We start from the raw sequence: 20,862 nt of genomic DNA, 5'->3' as shown, positions 1-20,862 counted from the left end.
TTTTTTAGTTCAATGTTAATTTCTTTTCAAATATCAATAATTAAATTAAATTAAATTAATTTTTTTTTTTTTTGTTAACATTCCAAATATTAATTCAATTTTAATACATTAAAATTGTAATATAAGAATAGTTAAATTTATTCATTTATTAAAAAATAAAATAAGAAATTACAATAATTATTGCCTCGTTAAAAACCTCACCAAGAAAAACCCAATGGGACAAAAACTTGATAAGGAAAAAAGAGTGCAATAATTAACAATTAATTTACAAGTTACAATTTACAAATCAACTAATTTTGGGGTTCACTAGGACCTCCTCACTGTATCATCTATATTACAAATTGAAATGATTCTATTAAAATATCGTCAACAACCTCGTATTGACCTTGATGGCGCGACCGTTCCCAATCTCAAGACATGTGAGGACTTCATCATTTTTGAAAGTTTAGTCCTCCTTTCATTTAAAATTCTTCCACTTGCACTAAATGTTTGTTCGGATGAGATGGTTGAGATAGGAACAACGAAACATCCAAGGCAAGTCTTGATAATACCGGAAAAATACATTTTCGGCTCTCCAATAGTCTAAGAGATCAATGTTGGCTCTCTGTTGTGGATCACTGGAACATTTCAGGGGTGCCAAATATTGTTGAAGCTCATTACTCTGCGACTGCATGGAAGACAGTACATAGTTGTTGTTGTTGGTGGAGCTTCTGAAGAGGAGGTTGTGCTTCAAATTCAGGTCCTCTTCGGCCTATTCAGTGCACCCCAAGAGTAGAAGTCTTCATTTGTTTCTTCTGATGCAGCTTTCCTGGATGTTTCGCCTCTTTGTGGGTTCCCCATCATTTCATATTAGAAATATACTTCAAAAGTGTATTTTTTACCTCTCCTATTTGATTGGCATATACTTCGGTTTGTAAATTTTCCACTAAATTATCAAAACCATTTTCTAAACTTGCTAATTAATTCTAGGATCAAATATACACCTAAACAATAAAGAAAAGGAATGGGTTTCCAATATTTAAAAAAAAAATTCCATTACCTTTATTGGCGCATTTAAAATTCCTTGTCTTTGTTTTTTATAAATAATTTGAAAAATTTTATAATTGATGTTATTACCATAGACTAGTAGAATAATACACACCAGAAAGTTGTAAAGTAGATTAGTAAAAAAATTTAAGAAAAGAATGAAATACTTTAGCTATTTGCCAATCATTTTCTACGAAATAATGAGGACCTCTATTATTGCTACAAAATAACTAATTATATTAGCATAAGGTAAACATGAATCAATCATTAAAGTACTATTCCATCTAACAGGCATGCTAATGCAAAAGTTCTAAGAGACATATTTGATTTTATACAAGCGTCTTGAAATTCATTATTTCTTTTATTACTACTAGTAATCCAAGCTAAACAATCTCTAATTCTATTAATATTTTCTTTATTTGTAATTGTTTTCATACCACTTTTCATAATTAAATTACACCATGGCATGCACAACGTGGTGAAAAAACTTCAAATTGTTATATAAAGGATAATTACTTTGAAAATACTATAGCTTTACTATTAGAACTTGCATTATCTAAAGTTAAACTTATCACTTTACTAATAATTCATATCTTCTAAAACTTCAATAATTTTATTATAATTTGTTCACCACTATGATCATTCATTAATCTAAATCTTATAAAGATTTATTTATTTACATTCATTATCAAAATAATGACTAGTCCCACAAATATAATCTTGTTTAGCTCTACCACTCCAAATATCGACAGTTAGAGTCACACTAACATGACAAGTATGTATTTTATTTTTTAATTCTAATTTCATTTTTCTAAACAATTTTATTAAATCATTTCTAGTTGCAGTTTTAGAATAACTTTTAAATCCTGGAAAAAATATTTGAACAAATCTTTCAAAATATTTATCTTCAGCCATATTAATAGGTTGATCAGTTTGCAGCATATATAAAGCTAACTGTCCCTATATACATCAGAATTATAACGCCAATTATTAGTTATTTGAGTTTGATTGCTTTCTCTATTTCCATGTTGATTAATATGTTTATAGCATGCCTTTTAAAGTACTAGTACCATTACCTGAATCAGCTTTATAAATATTTCCACAGTATTTGCATCTCGCTTTCTTGAATTGAACGCCATTTCTTCTTGTAAAACTTGTCGAAATGTGCCCAATGTTCTGATGTGTGTCTGTCTTCACTTTCGACGACAGTTGATGATCCCGCCTCACTTGAATGAAGTTGGCGAGCACGATGTTACGGAATGACTTCTAGAACCCCAAGAGTTGTTGAAATCGGGGGGATATTTTGAGGTGTATCAGATTCTGAGAATGAGAAAGTGGGACTATTTGAATCTCCTCCTGCATTTATGTTATAAATCAGTGGACTAGGACTAGGATAGTAGTTTCCTTCATCAGTTAATTGATGGGAGAGAAATATCTATCCATTGTAGTTGAAAAAAAAAATTGATTAGAAGAAATAAAATCAGAAAGAGAATTGGAATATGGAATTGGAAAATTGGAAATATGAATTGAAAATTCAAAAACTAATAAAAATTAAAAATACGAGCAATGATAACAAATAGATTAAGAGAATAAATGAATAATTGAGAGATTAGATTAGGAATGAGAAAATGAGAGAATTTGAGTTGTGAGAAAAATGTGAGAGTTTGGGCCAATTTATAGAAAAAATGGAAGAAAAATGACGAAAAAGACCCCTCCAACGGCTATATTCAAGGGTAAAGGGTTAATTTGAAAAAACTAATTAAATTTTTTAATTTTTTTATTTTTCTTGGCCAACCCGCGGGTCAACCCGCCGGTTGACAACAGCCAACCCGGCGGTTGCGGTCTCTTTTAGAGAGACAAAACAGCAACCCGTCGGGCTGGGGGTTGCCATTTTGCAAGCCGGCCGCCCGGGGGTTGCTGCCAAGTTAGGTTCAACTCGGACGCCAATAAACCCGCTTCATTACTACCGGGTTAGGGTTGACCTGCCTAACCTGGCCCATTTGTTCCACCCTAATCATGTCATCAACATATAAGACAGAATGATACGACCTGTATCATTGCACTTAACAAAAAGAGCAGAATCAGGACTACTAGAAGCAAATCCAGGGAAGAATCACAATAGAAAATTTCTCAAACCAAGCCGAGGTGCTTGTTTAAGACTATATACGCTTTCTTAGCTGCAAACATACCCAGAACATGTGAACACCAGGAGGGGGCCATATAAACTTCTTCTTGAAGATCTCATTCAAGAAGGCATTTTTAACATCAAGTTGAGAGATGGCCACTGACGAACCGAAGCTACTAATAAGAGTACGAATAGTAGTCATTTTTGCAAAGGAGCAAATGTCTCCTCATAACCATACCATACTATTGAGAGTACCCTTTTGCAACCAACCTAGCTTTGTATCGCTCAATAGATCCATCAGAATTAGTCTTGATCTTATAAACCCACGACACCAACAACAGTCTTACCGAGGTAGAGAACCAACCTAAGTACTGTCTTTAGCAAAGCAAAGTTCCTCATCCATAGCTTTGCCCAAAGAGATCAAGAATTGCCTCTTTATAGGAAGGGCTCAGAGAGACAATGAATAGAAGCTAAAAAAAAAAAGCAAAAGATGAAGAATACAAGAATAAGCAAAATCTGGTAACTTTGTGGACTTACGAATGCGTATGGATTGACGTAGAGGTGGATCCACAATCTCAGACGAGCTTGAGTGACCATAGGAGAAGAGGGAGCTTTAGTGTGCTGGAGAGTAAAAGTCAGTACCTGCAGAAGATCGTACTAGGAACCTGAGATGACACTATCAAATCCTCAGAAAAAGATCTATACGAATTAGATCAGATCTGTCAAGTATGAGTAGTGGATTGAATAGAAAGAAAGGTATATGCTCAAAAAAACAAAATGAGCAGACATAAAGTTTCGAGTTATTGGATCAAACAACGATACCCCTTTTTACCTTCACCCCAACCGAAAGACAAAATAGCAGATGAGAGGACAACTTTGCGTTCTACATGAGGACGAAGAATGAAACAAGTCAACCAAAACTTTAAAGGAAGAATAATCAGGGGCATACCATACAACTTTTCGAAAGGAGAAAACTGAAATATGAGAAGATGGAATGTATTAATCAAACCTACAGCAGAGAACAGCTTCACCCCAAAACACACTAGGAACAGAGGAGACAATAAGAGAGAGAGCAATTTCAACAATGTGCCTATGTTTTTTTCAGCAACACCATTTTGCTCAGGAGTATTTGTACACAAGGTTTGGGTGACAGTTCCATCTAATGCAAGCAACCACAAAATTTATTAGAAGTGTATTCCCCACCCAAATCACACCTAAAACATGTGATAAAAGCAGAATGTTGAGTTTTGACAAGAGCTCGAAAGGCTATATATATCTCAAAGAATTCGAACGATGTTTCATTAAATAAACCCAACAATAACGAGTATGATCATCAATAAAAGAAACATAATATCGAGACCCTCCTTTGTGGCAAAGGAGAAGGTCCCCATACATCAGAATAATCAATCAAATGGAGAAGAAGAAGCAGAAATACTTCGATTAAAAGGTAAAGCGAAAATTTTGCTAGTTTCCACCAATAATAGAAATATACACAGTTTGCAAATTTCCTAAAGCCCCTGTGGTGCCAAAAATCTCAAACGAGAAGACGAAACATGACCAAACGAGAATGCCATAAATAAAAACTAGAAGAAGAAGGACTCAAACGAAAAGAAGACAAATCAACACTAGTACGACAACATCAGCACTAGTAGCACAGCATCAGCAGAGTAGAACAGCAATGCACTTTTAACTCATCCAAATATATAGTCCCCCCTTCCTAGGCCTGTCCCAATCAGCTTCGAGACTGAGATCCTGCACATAACAAGAAGAAGAGGAAAAGTGACTAAATTACCAGAATCACATAACTGACCAACAGAAGCAAGATTTAATGTAAGTTTTGGAATATGATAAACATTAGAAGAGACAGTGAGGTGGACAAAGAACCAACACTTGCTAAAGGCATAGGAGTGCCATCACATCATGACAGGATAGAAGACGAAGGAGACAAGAAGCAAAAGATGAAGAATCTGAGACATATGATGTGAAGCACCAGAATCCAAAACCCATACAGAATGTGACATACCTGAAGAACTATGAGGGAACTAACCTACGAAGAGAAACAGACATACTTGTGGTTGTAAGGAAGAAACTTCTAAAATTGTCAGCCAGAGTACTAGGATCGGTGAAAGGACCTGATGAACTACTGCTGCAGTATTAGACTGTGGTGGTTTGTAACCCTGAGGTGGTCTATGAGCATAGATTGTGATGGTTGCCAGGCTTCAAGCTTGAGATTGCTCTGCGATTGATTCTGCGCCTCAACTTAGACACTGACCTTCAATGACCTTTTTGCTTACAGTAACTCACTGTCGAAGGCAACCTTGTGTAGTTATTTGATTATTAAAGATGGCTTCGAAGGTACTGCTAACACAGAAGGATTAGAATAGAATAGAAAGAATTCCCTTTTCAGAATGAGACTTAAGACGTATTTCTTCAGCCAATAACTCACTGACAACTGAGTCAATAGAAGGCATTGGAGAACGATGCAAAATTGAACCTCTAAGTCCTTCAAAATGATTACAAAGTGCTGTTAAAACCTGTACCAACCGTTGCTGCTCCCTATGAGCAATATAGACACCACATGCCTTTAATTCTGCAGATTCTGTAAGAGGCAATTGATCCCAAAGATCTGTCATAGCAGAATAAAACTCATGAACACTCATATTCTTTTGCTAAAGAGCTCGTATGTCATTCTCCAATTGATACTGCTTTGCAAAATTTGACTGAGTAAATAACCTTTGTAGATGATCCCAAACCTCTTTTGCTGTCTCATACTTCGCTAACTGTGTACCTATGGAATGCCCAACAGAATTATTAATCCAAGTAATAATTTTTGCATTGTTTGCTTCCCAGGAATCTATCAAAGCATCATAACCCTCATCAGTATTCTTAGGTTTCACAGAAGTTCCACTAACATATCCCCACATCTTTTTACCCTTAAGAAAATTTCTCATCACATAACTCCAATACGAATAATTCTTGTCATCTAACCTTACACTTACAGACTGAAGCGAATCGTCTCTTTTAGTAGCCATATTCAAAAAACAAAGAAAACCAGAATGCAAAAGAAAGGAAAACGAAATACCAAATTGCCGAAATTGAACGAATACCAACGAAATACCCAAACCCCGACAGGGGTGTGCTACCCCCTGTAGACCCCCAGCCAACTCACCGCGGAGTTGGATCCGCGTAAGCTATGTTTAATTTTAAGCCTCGTCCCATGAAACTTTGCTTTGATACCATGTTAAACAATCCAAAGAAATAATAATAAAAAAGAGGAGGCTAGGGTTTCATTGATATTACACAATTCAATTGAATACAAAAAGTATGATTTAACCTAAATACAAAGATATATATAGGCTAAACAAATGAAATAATGAAAAGACAGATCTACCCTTAATAAACAATAAAACAAAATAACCCATATTTCTTAACACTTGGTTGAACGGTAGTTCCAATGTCTCATTTTTAATATGGTATCAGAGCTCTTAGGGTTTAAGAGTGAGCCTCCTTCCTTTCCAAGCTTTGTCGTGGTCTCCATTATTTTATCATCTTTCCGGCACCAACCAAGATCTATCACAGAAGCTGGGATTCACCGTGCAGATTGCTGGTCACATAGCCTAGAGGCTACCGCCGACTCACTACTATATGACCTGTGACGTTAAGGAAAATGATAAAAGAAATTCTCTCCCCTTCTTTCTTTCCTCTTGTTCTGTCTTTCTTCAATTTTCAAATTACAATAAATGGATCAGTTCACTGTTAAGGAAACCTTACCTCAAAAATTTCTTCGAGTTTTTCACCAACCACTTCATGATCTTCAGATGTGTCTTGATGCATGGTAGCCATATCAGGTGAGTTATATGAGAAAACATATCATAAAACTTATAAACAATGGATTTCTTTTCTCATTTCTATTGCATTGCATACTTATTAGACAAGTTTAATTTTCAATTAATCGTATATTATGAAGGTTCATTGTCACTTAAAGCAATAATTTAATACATTGCATCAACTATATTGGCCTACTTTGTTGCAACTGATATAATACACTAGGATTACAATTACTTCTATATAATCTTTGATACCTTAATTGAAACGGAACTCTAAGTTTTGGAGGTACAATATCTCCAAATAAGGCAGTTTCTTGGGCAATCTTTAGTAAGACTCTTCTCACAATTTCTCCCAAATACATTTTTGAAGTCAGCTTTTCAAAGATCTGGGACAAAAAAAGATCAGAAACAAATGAATTGATCTTATGGCCATAGAGACATTATAATTTTTAAATATATATAACCTGCCTTACCCGGGGACCAGGATTCGAGCTTCCAGCATCTAAAGAAGCATCATATTCAGTTATCGGGAGATGAAAGGAACTGAAGTTTCCCCATTCCTTGCTAATGACCTGCAATGCTAAACATAAAGATTAATATACTGTTCACCAAGGACACAAATTAGTTTACATTAATCGCTAACCATCTCGCCTGCTTTGGGCGATGGACCTTCCCATTTAGGGACTGCCTGTGGTGATTCTACATAAGCAGCATTTGTGCCCATTCCTACAGTAACAACAACCATAGTTTCTCTGTCATAGTATCTACCTCTAGCTAGATTTCCAATTGTATCATCAACCTGCTTAAGATCTTAGCCAAGATGAGCAAGAAAAATTCCTCATTTTTCATGTGGAACAATGTTATTATTGACATAACAGACCATTAAACATTTGGAGTTAAAAAGAATCAATTGGACAGAAGTAGTTGGTTAATTACCAATGCATAAACACGAATGTTCACACCATTTTTCTCCAAAGCTTGATTGACTTCAGCTACGAGCTTTTCCCAACCTGATTACTTATGTCAAGTTTCAGTTTAGGAGGACAGTAGATCTTCACAATTGATAGAGTTCAAGTGGGAAAATATAAAGGTTTCTAATTGCATGGCCATGATTTACGCTTGCCTTTCATAGACTTTTTGCACATTGAAAGCGAAGAATGTGTATTTAGATATGGAATCAAAACTAATAGTGATGCTACTTAAATCTAGAGGGGAAACTGAAATTTTGTTAGGTTTCCAATCAATATACAAGTAGTACAACCGATGATATACTTTTCCTACAAAGGGAAGGCCGCCTCTAGGTTGTTCTAAATAGGCCACCTTAAAGCAATAAAAATGACAAGTGTTCTGTTACCAATAAATTAAAGTTAAGATAAGCAAACTTAACTGCATCATTAACCGCAAAAATCTTCCATTTTATGGCAGACCCAGAGGTTGATGCAGCTTGCTCCACTAGATATGACAAGATGAAACCCAATTTCTTCTCTTTTGCTGGGCCATTGTCGTCCTCCGGATGTGCAGAAATTAATTTTTCTATCTCCACAGCCATGTTGTCGTATAATTCCTGAAGACCATCAAGAATTCAGCAAAATTTTCATTCCCGACCACATAATAACTATCTTTCAAATGTAAACAAGAATTTAAAAGCAATTACACAAGACAAGATGTCCAGTATATGTTTTGTAATCAATATTTTTAAGAATATACCATTAAAATCAGACCTGCGAAGTTCCAAGCATCACATTGGAAGGAGTGTGAATCTCCTCCCTGTGTAAATCAGAAATAGGCTCATCGTTCCCTCCAAGTCTTGCACACAAGATCAAAGAATTGGTTCCTCTCAAATTTATTCCATAGTATAATCTATTTGATTTTGATCCAGAGTAAAACGAAGAACAAACTTTTAGTACTTCAGCTGAGAAGCGTAAGAAGAAAAAGATACAAAATGCAATTATTACACTTTTATACAAACCCGGTAACTATGGTCAAATTAACCACAGTTAAACTAACTAACTTGCTATCTAACTACAACAGTTTTAAACTAACTTTCTATCTAACTACAACAGTTAACTACTAACTAACTATATTTACCATTCAATTCAATACAATAACTATAATACAATAATCCAAGACCCCTCCTCAAGTTGGTGGGTGATGACTATCCAACACTCCCAACTTGGACAGCAAATGGCGATAAAGAGTAGTAGGAACAACCTTAGTAAACAAATCAGCATGCTGATCTTGTGTAGGAAGATGGATTGGATGCACTAAACCCACTTTAATCTTTGCACGAACAATATGACAATTAATGTCAACGTGCTTCGTACATTCATGGAAAATGGGATTAGAGGCAATGTGAATGGCTGATTGATTATCACATCCAAGAGGAATGGGAAGCTGCAGAGGAAATCCAAGATCAGTGAGTAATTAAGACAACCAAATAAGTTCACAAATCGTGGAGGCCATACCATGATATTCAGCTTCTGATGAGGATCTAGACACTGTGACTTGTCTCTTAGATTTCCAAGATAGCAAGGAGTTGCCCATAAAAATATAGAGTCCTGTTACTGACTTGTGGGTCATGAGGCAGGAGGCCCAATCAGAGTCGCAAAAAGCTTGTAACTGTAGTGTGCCATTAGTTGGGAAAAACAAACCTAAACCAGGAGAGCCTTTCACACATCGAACAATCTTGAGGGCAGTGTTGAGATGTGATTGTTTGGGCTTATGCATAAATTGACTGAGCAAATTCACTGTAAAACTCAAATTAGGTCTGGTGAGGCACAAATATATCAATTTACCAATCAATTTTTGATATACCGATGGATCACTCAAGATAGGATCAGGTTGTCCAGAAAAAGCTTGATCATATTTCACATTAGTAAGCTTCAATTTAGGATCAAGTGGAACCAAAGTGGGCTTGGCAGTAGCTAGACCAGATACAACTATCAACTCCAAAGCGTATTTCCTTTGACAAAGAGTTATAACTATGGAAGAGTGAGCCACCTCAAAGCCCAAGAAATATCTAAGAGATCCTAAGTCCTTGAGCTTAAAATGAGAATGCAAGAGATTTTTAGTAGCCTGAATCATGGAATTATCACTGCCTGTAATCACCAAATCATCAACATATACAAGAAGTATAACAATATGACCATGATGCTTCCTAAAGAAAAAAGAATGGCCTGAAGGGGACTATTGAAAACCTCTTGTCAACAAGGCAATGGTGAGTTTAGTGTTCCATGCCCGAGAGGCTTGCTTTAAGCCATAAAGTGACTCGTGTAATATACAAACTAAAGGCTGATCATATGGATTGGAAAAACCTTATGGCAGATGCATGTGTATCTCTTCTTGAAGATCCCCTTGCAAAAAGTCATTATCAACATCTAAATGAAAGAGAGGCCAAGCTTTCGAAGATGCAATAGCCAATACCAATCTTACTGTCACCATTTTCACCATAGGAGAAACGTCTCCTCATACTCTATGTCGACCCTTTGTGTAAATCCTTTGGCCACTAATCTGGCCTTATATCTCTCTAAAGTCTCATCGGCTTTATACTTGAGTTTATATACCCATTTACACCCTATTGGAACTTTACTTGGAGGAAGAGGAACCAAAGACCATGTCCCATTTCTTTTCAAGGCTTGAATCTCTTGTTGTATAGTTGCAACCCAATTGGGATCCTTGGATGCTTGGGTGAAAGAATTAGGTTCAGTAAGGGTAGATATGTTGGACACACATTTTTGGTAAGCTAAGGAAAGGTGATTATAGGCTATGTAGTTATGGATGGGGTATTTGTCAATAGAGATCAGATTGGATTGTGGCAGAGTAGGACACACAAAATTTGTGGTCCAAATAGGTGGTTGAGTGGTTCTACTTGATTTTCTAAGTTGATTGTGTGAAAGTGAAGATGCAATAGGTACAGCCGAAGGTAAAACAAAAGCTGAAGGACTAGACATAGCAGGTTCTGTCTCATGAAGAGTATCGGAATTAGAGGATGGATAAACTAACTCTTCTTCCATAAAATTTTCAAGAAGAAAAGGTGGTTTAGTGGACTGATGCATAAGGAAAGGAAAAATTTGTTCATGGAATACAACATCTCGACTGACATTTACTGTCTTGGACTGTAAATCATATAGTATATACCATTTCTTAGAAGTTGAATAACCAAGGAAAACACAGGGGATGGACCTTGGTGCAAATTTATCTTGAAAGGTTAAATTTGTAGCATATGCCAAGCACCCAAAACTCTCAAATGATCTAACTTAGGTTGATGACCATAGAACTTTTCAGAAAGTGAAAGACCATGCAAAACCTTGGTAGGCAATCTATTGATAATATAGACTGCTACTTTTACTGCATATCCCCATAAAAAAATCTGGAAGTTGAGATTAAAACTTGAAGGCTTTAGCAATGTTAGAGATGTGTCTATGCTTTCGCTCTACTACTCCATTTTGCAGTGGGGTGTAGACACAAGTACTCTGATGTACTATTCCTAAGCTAGACAAAAACTCATGGCAATGTTGATTAAAGAATTTTGACCCATTGTCTGCTCTAATACACTTAGGGGTTATATTGATTTCGCACCATAATCAGAAAATTCTTCAAAGTTTGATACACACCAGCTTTAAACTGCATAAGAAACAACCATGTTGTCGTAGTATAATCATCTATAACGGTAAGGAAATACCTTGCATTACCCTGTGTTGGTACCTTGTAAGGACCCCAAACATCTAAATGCAATAAATCAAATACATTTGATGTGGTTGTCTCACTTGGGGTAAAGGGTAATCGAGTTTGTTTGGCTAAGGGACAAGCTTCACAATGGAACTTATCTTGACCTGAAATTCCATGATTTAAAGTTTGTAAAACTGGTAATGGTGCATGCCCCAATCTTCTATGCCAAAGTACAACATCCTTAGTATGCAAAGACTGTTTTATTGATGAACCAATAGTAGTACCAATAGAATTAGTAGAATTGCAAACTATCCCCTTATTATAATCAGATTCACATATGCCTAATGCTTTCCTTAAAGCTAAAACAATATCAGGTAAACACCTCTTTATTTTGGAGATAGGGATAAAATGATACAACCCTTGGCATAGCTTACCAATCCCCCTCAGTTTGCCACTCCATAGATCCTGGACAATGCAAAAATCTGGATAAAATGGATAGAACACTAACTAGAAGAAGTCAATTTAGATACTGACAACAAATTGTATTTGAAATCAGGCAAATATAGAACTTTCTCAAGCAACAAGTCTTCTTGTAATCGCACAAAACCAACATTCCTAATTGAGGTTTTAGTACCATTTGGAAGGCCTACAAAGCTATTAATGGATGATTGGCTAGCTATGGCAGATTCAAAATTGCAGAAGTCATGGGTCATATGATCTGTGGCCCCTGAATCTAGTATCTAATTACTAGCATTATCAAGACAAGAACATAATGAGATGGTTTTACCTGCCAAGTTAGATGAAGGTGCTGTTAAATTCTCCTTTCCCAGCAGTTGCAGCAGTTGAGCACACTGTTATGAAGTTAGTACATTTCCTAGGTTAGCTCCTTCTTTAACACTGTCAATAGCAGCTTCAATATTCAACAATTGCGATTGTGATTCTTGCTCCTAACTTGGTTGAGCTTGATTGACTTTAGCTTTCATTCCAGATTTCCCCTTGGTAAATTGAAAGTCAGCTGGGTAGCCATGAAGTTTATAGTAGGTATCTCTCTTGTGTCTGGGTGTATGGCAGTAATCACATTCGATGTAAGGTTTCTTCCCCTTATACTTTGAATTTTGGCTTGAATTTCTTTGGTTGCCTTGTGAATACACTGTCGTAGTAACTTCAGTAGCCTGATTGTGTCTTGTTAACACCTTTTGACTCTCATCCTAGCTTACTATAAAGTAAGCTTGCTTCATAGATGGCAAAGGGACCATTAACAATATTTGACTTCAGACCATTGCATAAGAATCATTGAGTCCTATCAGAAATTGCAGTAGTTTCTGCTAATTTGGGTGAGCTAAATAAGCTTTGGCCGAGTCACTATTTGGTGGCGGTAAACTCACCAACAAACTCAATTCATGCCATAGAGTCTTGAGTTTGTTATAATAAGTAGCAACTGAGTTTGCTCCTTGCACCAGATTGACTATCTCTCTATGAATCCCAAACACTCTTGTTCCATTTATATTGTTGTATTGCTCTTGCAAGTCCTTCCAGACTTGATGAGCACTAGTTAAATAGACAATACTGTTAAAGATTTACTTCGACACAGTATTGAAGATCCATGCAAGAACTAAGGAGTTACAATGCTCCCATTGAGTATGCAAAGATTGATTAAACTTGGACTTTGTAACGCCCCGCTTGAGGTATGTACTTAAGATTTGCTATATTACTTAAAAGTTCATTGATTCAGTTTCAATTGAGTTGGTATGTTGTATTGGTTAAGTGTTTGTCTTGGTTTTGGTTGAGATTTGGTGAATTTTGGAAATCCAATCTTTGCCGGGGCGAAGGAGAATCTTCGCCTCAGCGATGAGGTGTTGCACCCACGGGTAGGTTCTGCCGTGTTTCGCCGGGGCGACGGAATGTTCTTCGCCGCGGCAAAGAGCCTAACAAAAAGTTTCTTGAGTTTTCTAGAGAATTCTTCCTTTGGGGCATAATGACCATTCTACCCCTAATTAGTAGGAATAGTGGGGAGTAAAATGTAAGGAAATTAACTAGAGAATGTGTTGGTAATAAGGGTGTATTTGCAAAGAATCAAAGGATATGGATGGAATTTCCAAGGAAGAGCAAGGGCAAAATGGGAAATGATGGATATTATATGAGCTAAAAAGGATTAAGTGTAGAGAAAACCTTCATTTCATCCATTCCACCGCCTCTTCCATTCTCTATTTTCCTCTCAAATTTCCTTCAATCTTCCAAGGATTTCTATGGACTTTTTGAGTAGTTTTTAGTAGATTTTTAATCTAAAGCATCCTAAGGTAAGGATTCTTGCTTTAGATGAGAGTTTTAGTATGTTTTGGTTAAAGTCTTATGTTGTTGTTGTTTAAAGTTGTAGAGAGAAATCAAGCTACCAAAGGAAAGGAAAAGTGTTAGAGAAGTTATTTCCTCACAAGGTAAGTAAATCCAAACTAAATTGAGATTTAAGAATTTATTTGAGTAGAGATTGTGTATGTATATGTATGTATTATGGTTGCTGAGAAATTGAGATGTTATGAATATTTATCTATGTTGATATGAATTTAATTGAGTTATGAGAAGTGTTATGATTGCATGATGATGAGTTGAGTTTGATTGAAGTTGGAGGGAGTTTTGAGCAAACCCTATGGGAGTGTTTTTCCTTGACAGGAAATTAGAGTGTATGAGGGAGTTTTCCTCCCATTTTGGATGATTAAAGAGAAGAGTAGAGTTATAGATAAGTAGAGCTTTGGTATGCACATGAGTTGTTTGAGGAAATGCCTAAGTGAAATCTGCCCTGTAACAGCAGTGACTTTCTAAGAAAATTTTGAAAATCTTACGGATTGAACTGGGCTGAGACCAAAACATCAAAGTTGTAGCCCTGTTTTTAAGCTTTAAAACAGACCAAAACCGTAGCAATCCGATGTGTATAACGCAAGTTATGCCCTTTTTAGTGCAACCTGTGCAGAATGACTGTTTTGATGCAATATTGCATTTGACATTTCATAAGTGCATTAGTGAGCATGAGCTGTCCATACGCATTTTTCTTATGTACTTAAGAAGTAGCTTGAGACATAGTAGAGAATTTGAGTATAAGCTACCTTAAGAGTAAAGAGAAAGAGAGAATGAGCACTAGAGAACGAAGAGAAAAGAGAATAGAGTAGGTTGTGCGATGGGGAACCTGTGAGTAAGGGGTAGAGTTTCCCGCATGTACGCCGCATTGAGAGAGCGACATGAGTATGAGAGAGAGACAAGTGGTGTAGCCCATGAGAGTGCATGCGGATGAGGGCTATACCCGAGAGTACCCGAGAGTACCCGAATATACACTCACATGGCCAAGGGTTCCGAATCCATGCATAACCGAGTCCGATCGGCTAGTATGAGTAGAAATCACATAGAGTGGGAGCGAGTCCCAGCCGTGCCTCCGGTAAGATGAGGTCGTGACTACTAAAGAGAGTTAGTAGAAAAGAGTTATGAGAAAGAGAAAGTAGAGAGGGAAGTATAAATAGAGAGTAAATGAGAATTGTAAGGAAAGAATTAGAGAGAAAGAGTTACGGGGATAGATGAGTAGAGGATTTACTTACTGAGCATTAGTTGTGCTCACCCCACTGTTTTCTATGTTTTGCAGGACCTAGGTGAGGATACAGTCGGAAGGACGTCGGCAAGTGAAGAGATATGGCTACACTGTCCACCTTGTTTTGATGTTTTGTACATGATACAACTTTTTGTATAAAGAATGTATATATTTAATAAAAGAAAAATTTGGGCCCAACTTTTTATACTACTTTATATGTATTTTATTATGTAGATGTTTTATGAGTATTTGAGTAGAAAGCGGCTATTACAGACTTCTCACAAGATCCATTGACAAACCCTAGCTTATTTTTTGCTCTCAAGAAACTGTCATGGCACGACTCCATATTCCATAATTCTTTGTTCTAGTGAGCTGTTTCGAGACCAAGATTGAACCAGGAGTGTCTGATGGATGAATGTAGAGAAGAGATCCATAATCGGTGACATTTGACATTCTTATATCTCAGTCTATGTCTTTGCTAAAATTGGATGAAATTGATGAATTGAAGAAAGAAATCAAGATCAAGAAGAGCACCAATTCAGATTTGAGCTGACTCTCTCAATTGGATTGATTTAGCAGTTTAGAATACTGCTCTGATACCATGTTTGATTTTGATGCAGAGTAAAACAAAGAACAAACTTTTATTACTTCAGCTCACAAGCTTAAGAAGAAGAAGATACAAAATGCACTTATTACACTTTTATACAAACCCGGTAACTATGGTCAAGTTAACCACAGTTAAACTAACTAACTTGCTATCTAACTACAATGGTTAACCACTAACTAACTGTAATTACAATTCAATTCAATACAATAACTATAATATAATAATCCAAGATAATACCTTCTCATCCCTGTCATAAAATTATATAAAATAAAGTTAAATGGCATGACAAGAAATGGTGTTTTGCATGTGCAGAGATAGGGACCCCGTTGGGAAGTGAATCAACGTAAGCAACAAGCATATTAAGGGTGGATTTAGAGTGATTTGATGCCAATGAAGCATGCATATCAGACACCAAGGCGTCTGCTATCTGCCATAGTTTGGAGACAGGAGTGGCGCATTCCTTGGCAAATTTGCGTATAATTCTTTGAGTTTGGTTACACTATCGCTCCTTTCTTCGTTTCCATTGCCTTAGAACTGCTACTACCACCACAATTGTAGCTGTTGTGCTCACTTTTGCCAATCCTACCGCTTCCTTTTTCATTTCCAATCAATGTTTCCTTTCCATTTTGAAGATGTTTCATTCCTTTTATTACTATTCATTCTGGAAAATTAAGGAATCAAGTATAACAACACTCCGCTATTCCAGCACGGAGGAACGAGCAGCATCATGGTTCATATCATGGATGGGCTTAATAGGGACATAGCCAAGATTTTGAGTGAGTAGGTTCAAAACATCTAAGTTGATAAATTTACAATAAAATATATATTAAAATCTCAAATCTTATAAATTAGGCTTTTCAACATCTAGGAATTTAATCTTACAATTTCAAACCCATTTTTATTAAACTCATCAACAAAAACATATTCATGATCTTTCATCAATTAAGAAAGCAAGAAAAAAAAAAAAAAAAAAAAAAAGCCACCAAACTCTTTATAAAAAAATTCTACTAACCCAATAAAATTCAACTCATAAACCAATGAAAACTCTTAAATCTAACTCTAATATCAAGCAATTAACTAATAATCAAAATTAAACCAAATCCCCGAATCTCTACAACTATAGGTTTCATCAATTCTTTAAACTCATTCAAAATTAACTTAATAACTAACCAAAATTTATCAACCCAATTTAAAACATAATTAATTAACCCACATCTAAACATAACAGGATTAAATCAAACCCCCATCAAAACCTAGAATTTAATTTTCAATTTCAAACCCATTTACTAAATTCAACAAAACCCATAACTCATAATCTTTAATCAATTAAGAAAGTTAAAAAAAAAAAAAAAAAAAAAAAGATTTTTAAGCAAAATAAAGAACAATGAGCATCATCTTATCTTGTATTTTTTGAGTAATCCAATTAAAAGAAGAAGAAAGTATGAGAGAGATGGAGAGGAAATGAAAAAGAGAGAAAAGGTAAAAAAATGTTAATTAATTCAAAATTCTCTGGGGTCAAAATTAAATTCCATAATATATAAAGACTGTTTTGATTTTTTCTAAAAGTTAAGTGGTTCAATTGAGCCCATAATTGTGTTTGTGGCTACGTGCCTAGGCTTAAGGCCAAGCCCAGCAAGGTGTGAGTTGGGTTTGGCAGAGAAAGGTTTCAAGGTTAATTAAACATGATACAGAAAGGAGAAGTGATCTTTAGCCCCCGTTGAAGGGACATAATTATAATAAAAATAGTTTGTAAAATAATAAGATAAAATCTTTCACTTTATTGTTAACCTACACGGTTACACCCACCTTCTTTTTTTCACAAGTCTCCATCATGTTCTAGGCTTGGAATTGAAGAATATGAAATGAATTCTTCCATCAAACTTGGGATTTCTTTTTCAAATTCTATTGTTAAATCAATTATTAATTCTAAAACTTTGGATTTTCACTTAAATTCTGTTAAATTGGATTATCAAATATCAATTCTAATATAAACTATTATTTACACGGACGAAGATGATAAATTTTTTTCCTCAATATCATTCACTTTCACAAAGCTTTTAAAATTGCTCAAAATATTTTTAATGAACTTAATCAAGGTATGCAGATAATATAATTTATGGCAAAGAAACAAGATAAGTACCTCTTCAATTTTTTAGTTTCTATCCTTAGAATGAGATTAAAGGATTAAATATACCAAAACATTAAAAATAGCAACCCTTCTAGTTGGTAGGCTGTCTAGCGAAATCAAATCCTTAGAATGAGATTCAAGGTATAAGTATTATTTCTCCCATGATATTCCACATCCAAGTCATAATGCCAAGGTCTTCCAAGTAACATGTGACAAGCATCCATCTCAACCACATCACAAATAATCTCATTCTTATAAATCTTCCCAATTGAAAAAGGAACCCGACATTGCTTAGTTACCTTCATTTTGATTTTACCATCTTTTTTAAGCCAACCAATGTCATAAGGAGTAGGATGTATATGTGATTCTAATTGCAATTCATCAACCATAACCTTGGAAATGTAGTTCTCGTTACTCCCAATATTGATGATTAGATCACAAACTCATTTCTTGATTGTGTATCAAGATTTGAAGATTTTATGTCTTTGAGCTTCTTCCTTTTCTTGGGGTGAGAACAAAACACATTCAACCATCAAGGACATTGGGACACTTTCATGTGCATATACTATCTTGCCTTCATCCTTATTTTTAGAATCATCCTTAGACGTCTTATGGTCTTCAACTTTCTCGCAATTGATGAAATTAACACTTTTGTGTTGAGGACATTGATTGGAATGATGACCTGTTTCACGGCCATGGTAGCACTTGTCACCTCGAGGAGGGGCATAAGCATTGTTGGCAGTTGAAGTAAATGGACCCTTTGGTTGAATGAGAACAAAACACATTCAGCCATCAAGGACATTGGGACACTTTCATACGCATATACTATCTCTCCTTCATCCTTATTTTTCATCCTTAGACGTCTTATGGTCTTTAACTTTCTCGCAATTAATGAAATTAACACTTTTGTGTTGAGGACATTGATTGGAATGATGACTTATTTCATGACCATGGTAGCACTTGTCACATCGAGGAGGGGGCATAAGCATTGTTGGCAGTTGAAGTAAATGGACCCTTTGGTTGAGTGAGATGAGGGTTTGGAACCACTTCAATTGTCTTCATTGGAGCTTTGCCTTTGCTTATCTCATCTTCTTAAGAAGGATCTAAATCAATTGATTCTTGTGGGGATTAATCTTTAAATTGTCTTCTAGCAAGTTGTATTTCAACTCTTGTGGCTAATTAAGTAGCTGCAGATACTTTATGAATTGCTGCAAAACAACTTGATCTTGGATGTTAGTATGCAAACCCCAAAGAAATCTAGATACTTGATGATCTTCTATCTCATATAAACCAATGCGAGACTTAAGATGTTGAAATTTAGCAGCATACTGAGACACAGTTTTGGTTTCTTTTCTGTAATTATGGAACTGATGGTATAAAACCTGCTCATAATCAAGAGGAAGAAATCATTCCCTCATAAGCTTCTTCACACAACGCTATGTTTGTAATTCCTATTTCCCCGGCGAATTCGTGATGATTGCAGTTGATCTAACCAAGTAGAAGTGCCTCATTTTAACTTGTAAGCTACCAGCTTCACTTTCCTATTTTCTTCAACATCAAACCATTTGAAGTATTTTTCCATGGCACTTTCCCAATCAAGGAATTCTTCAATTTCCAATTGCTCATTAAAGGATGGAAGCTCCACTTGAAAACTATTGTCACATTGTTGATTATCCCTTTGATTTTCTAGAAGAAAGAAATCGTTCTCTCAAAGCATATTTTATCTCGTATCATGATATTTGATGTAGTTTATCAAACCTACATTCTGCAAACTTCTAATTGTTCTACCATTATAAAGCCATACCCTTCTAATAGATAACCAACAACCTTAATATGTTTCCATGCTAGAACATCCACATCAATTAGAAAATCTTCAATGACTTAGTCCAATCAAGAAAAGCTTCACCATGAGAATGTCCATTGTAAGTTGGAAAGTGACAACATTGTTGGCGTAGATCATCTAACATATTGAAGGGTTCTTGAATTCTTTCTCTCTCTCTCTCTCTCTCTCTTTTCAAAAGCACAAATAAAAGGACCAAACTGAAAGTAATTGAAACTTAGAAGGAATGAAGAGTAACAAAAACTAGAAAAGGACTGTCTTGATAGATGGCAGAAACTGGGTGCACATTATAATTTTCCAATGGCATGCAAGTTGCACGAGGCTGCATAATTTTTGGGATTTTTATTATTATTATTTTTTTGTAAGAGGAGTAGATGAAGTTAATGGAGTGTGTTTGAGGTATGTGTATAGGGTAGATGTATGGGAAGTGTTTACGATAGGAGGGCTACAAACCATCTCAAGTTGCGAAAGTAGAATTGCAGAAAAAGAAACTTAGCAGAAAAATCAAAGTAGAGTGAAAAACGTGTGAGCTAAAACTTTACTCTTTTCTTACTGATATATTTTACATGAGTTCACTTATATAGGGTGAACAGTGAACAAAGTAAAAGTCAAAGTTTACACGGTAAATCAGCAGAGTAAAACACTCTGTTTTTACTTAAAACGAGCTACATGAACTTTACTTAAAACAAACTGCATGAGCTTTACTTAAACGAACTGCATGAGCTTTACTTAAACCGAACTGCATGAGCACAAACTGCATGAGTTTTATTTAAACGAACTGCATGAGCACGACCTGCATGAGCTGAATGAGTAAAATAAGCCTAGCTCATTTTCAGTCTATCCTAACATCCTTCCGTAAACAAATCCTCTTGTGAGTTTTAGTCAGCCATAGTCAGCTAGGTTCAACAAGTCCAAAACTAAATCCTAACATCTTCCCGCAAGCTGAACTTCCTCAAGTGATACAGCTTGACAGCACATGTAACTCTAGTCACAGAACCTAAAGCAGAAACTCACAATTCCAGTAATCTAAAACTGAACCAACTCACAATTCCAGTAATCTAACAATGAACCAG

General features: G+C 35.7%; 1 pseudogene; it reads right to left on the bottom strand.

Annotated features, from left to right (window-relative positions):
* Window positions 1–5,526: 5,526 nt before the first annotated feature.
* On the bottom strand, window positions 5,527–16,422 carry LOC116143334 (annotated as a pseudogene).
* Between the last annotated feature and the right edge of the window lie 4,440 nt (window positions 16,423–20,862).

This window comes from Pistacia vera, unplaced genomic scaffold (assembly GCF_008641045.1).
Source record: "Pistacia vera cultivar Batoury unplaced genomic scaffold, PisVer_v2 Contig43, whole genome shotgun sequence".
Taxonomy (NCBI): domain Eukaryota; kingdom Viridiplantae; phylum Streptophyta; class Magnoliopsida; order Sapindales; family Anacardiaceae; genus Pistacia; species Pistacia vera.
Note: the sequence above shows the minus strand (reverse complement) of the source record. Positions and strands in the feature narration are given on the sequence as shown.